General features: G+C 45.6%; 1 non-coding gene across 1 annotated transcript; it reads left to right on the top strand.

Annotated features, from left to right (window-relative positions):
- The first annotated feature begins 254 nt into the window (after positions 1 to 254).
- Positions 255 to 404, top strand: LOC132596382 (small nucleolar RNA SNORA62/SNORA6 family). Its single transcript, XR_009562475.1, has one exon. It is a non-coding gene; the product is annotated as a small nucleolar RNA SNORA62/SNORA6 family (small nucleolar RNA).
- The last annotated feature ends 2,753 nt before the right edge of the window (positions 405 to 3,157 follow it).

The following is a 3,157-nucleotide window of genomic DNA, read 5'->3' on the forward strand; positions in this document are numbered from 1 at the left end:
GTGGCTCCTCTTGTTGCGGAGCACGGGCTCTAAGGGCGCGGGCTTCAGTAGTTGTGGCACTCGGGCTCAGTAGTTGTGGCTCGCAGGCTGTAGAGCGCAGGCTCAGTACCTGTGGCGCACGGGCTTAGTTGCTCCGCGGCATGTGGGATCTTCCCGGACCCGGGCTCAAACCCGTGTCCCCTGCACCGGCAGGCGGATTCTTAACCACTGCACCACCAGGGAAGTCCCTACAAAGTGTTTTTTTAAAGTATTCCTCAGCATATTGTTAGAGCTTGGAGTTGAGGCAACTGGCCGATGAACTCACAAGTGTAGGTAGTGTGCTATGTGAGGGGCAAGTTTTTCACTAACACCACAAGGGTCTCTCGCCCAATGAGGGGAGTCTGATAATAATACTTGCTACAAATGTATGATTTTAATATATGAAAGCTTTAAGGAGAGAGGAAAACATTTTAAAAATGGCTTGTGTTTTCTTCTGCTTTTCTCCGTTATTTCTTCCTCTTGGACCTCTCAGGCATTACTTGGCCATTCTGTTTTCAGACCAACTTGATGTATCCTGATGTAAGATCCTAGAAAGGGAGCTCACTCAGTGGGTCTGATGTGGTGGATGCTTGCCCGGGAAGTTCTGCACGTGCGTGGCACCATCTCCCGTGAACACCCGTAGGAGGTCATGCCTGACCTCTACAACTACAGAAATCCTGAAGAGATTGAAAAGGAAGAGCAGGCGGCAGCTGAGAAGGCTGTGACCAAGGAGGAATTTCAGGGTGAATGGACTGTTCCAGCTCCTCAGTTCCCTGCCGCTCAGCCTGAGGTGGCGGACTGGTCCGAAGGTGTGCAGGTGCCCTCTGTGCCTGTTCAGCGGTTCCCCGCTGCTCAGGCCACTGAGTGGGTAGGAACCGCCACCGAGCGGTCTTAAGCTGTTCTTCCACAAACTCTTAAAATGGAAATAGGTTGACGGAAAATAAAGTTTCTAAAAAAAAATTAAAATAAAAAAATAAAGTATTCCCACCCACGATGTATGCGAGACCCAGTTTCTCCTCGTCTGTGGTCAGTCTTTTTAATCTTAACCGTCCTAATAAACGTGCAGTAAATCTCACACAGACTTCACTTTTATTTCCCAAGAGCCAATGACGTGGAGCATCGTTTTATGTACTTCTTTGTCATCTGTGGATCTTATTTTTATATATCTTCTTTTCTTTTTATTGGGGTTGTTTGTATTTTTATTATTGAGTTTTGAGAGAATTTACATATCCTGAATACAAGTCCTTTATCAGGTACAAGAGGTCAAAGATTTTGCTCCAGAGTCTATGACTTGTCTTTTCATTCTCTTAACAGTGTCTTTTGTTTTTACTTTTGTTTTTTTGCAGCACGCGGGCCTCTCACTGCGGTGGCCTCTCCCGTTGTGGAGCACAGGCTCCGGACGCGCAGGCTCAGCGGCCATGGCTCACGGGCCCAGCCGCTCCGCGGCACGTGGGATCCTCCCGGACCGGGGCACGAACCCGCGTCCCCTGCATCGGCAGGCGGACTCTCAACCACTGTGCCACCAGGGAAGCCCTTAACAGTATCTTTTGAAGAGCAGAAGGTTTATACTTTTGATAAAGTCAACGTATTAACTTTTTCTTTTTATGGATTGTGATTTTGGGGTCATATCTAAAAAATCTTTGCCTAACTCAAGGCCACAAAGCTTCCTCTTCTATGTGTTCTTCTAGAAGTTTTTAGCTTTGCATTTAGGTCTACATTCTATTTTGAGTTAATTTTTGTATGTGCTGTAATGTATAGATCAAAGTTCTATAGATAGATAAATGATAGATGATTGATAGATGGAAGATAGATAGATAGGTAGATAGAGAGACAGATGGATATAGATATAAATAGAGACTGATCCAGTTGCTCCAGATCCCTTGTTTAAAAACACGGTGCCTTCCCAGTGGTACTGCCTCTGCAACCACGTTGATGATCAGTTGTCCATGTGTGTGGGTCTCTTTCTGGACTCTGCTCTGTTCCATTCACCTGTGTGCCCACCTTGGCACCAAACCCCACTGTCCTGATCACTATCGGTTTATAATAAGCCTTGAAATCATGAGACGGCGGACCTCCAGCTTTGTTCTTCCTTTCTGAAGTCGTTTGAGCTGTTGTAGGTCCTTTCCAATTTCACATGAATTTACGGAGGTTTTTAACTCATGGTTCGAGGTCTTTAATACATACAGAGCTATTTAGGTTCCTGTTTCTTCCTGAGTGAGACTTGGTAGTTTGTGTCCTTCAAAGAACTTGTCCTTTTCAACTAAGTTGTTGAGTTCATTGGGATAAAGCTGTCCACATTAGGCCTTCCCTGGCAGCCTGGTGGTTAGGGCTCCAGGCTTTCACTGCCGTGGTCCAGGTTCAGTCCCTGGTTGGGGAAGAGCCAGCAAGCCATGTGGCCAGAGAAAAGAAACGCTGTTCACGTGACTCCCTGTTATCCCGAACATCTGTAGACTCTGTGGTGGCGTCATCTCTCTTGTTCCTAATGCTGTTAATCTGTATCTTTTTTTTTCTGATCAGTCTGTCTCGATGCTCATCAGTGTTATTAATCTTCTCAAAGAACCATTCTGTGGTGTCTTTTATTTCCTCTGTTGCTTGTTCTGTTTCCATTTCATTCATTTCACTGTAACTTTATTATGTTCTTTCTTTTTGCGTTTTTGTGTTCAATTTGGTCTTTTCTAGTTTTTGAAGATTTTTTTTTTTGATGTGGACCGTTTTTAAAGTCTTTAATGAATTTGTTACAGCATTGCTTCTGTTTTTTTATGTTTTGGTTTTTTGGCCACAAGGCATGTGGGATCTTAGCTCCCCAACCAGGGGTCAAACCCGCACCCCCTGCATTGGAAGGCGAAGTCTCAACCACTGGACCGCCAGGGAAGTCCCCTTTTCTAGTTTTTAATATGGAAGCTGAGGTCACTGTCTTAAGTCCTTTCTTCTTTCGTAATGTAGGCATGTGAGGCAGGGGTCGGCCAGCTTTTCCTGTAAAGGCCAGATAGGAACTTTCAGGCTGTGCTTGTCTATGTTGTGTGATGTTCACAGGAGCCCCAGCTTCCCCGAGGCAGCTGTTTGCTCTGCACACCTTTGTCTATCCTTTCGCTTTCAACTCGTTTGTGTCCTTGAATCTGAAGTGCGTCTCCCGTAGACA

Source organism: Globicephala melas, unplaced genomic scaffold (assembly GCF_963455315.2).
Source record: "Globicephala melas unplaced genomic scaffold, mGloMel1.2 SCAFFOLD_146, whole genome shotgun sequence".
Taxonomy (NCBI): Eukaryota; Metazoa; Chordata; class Mammalia; order Artiodactyla; family Delphinidae; genus Globicephala; species Globicephala melas.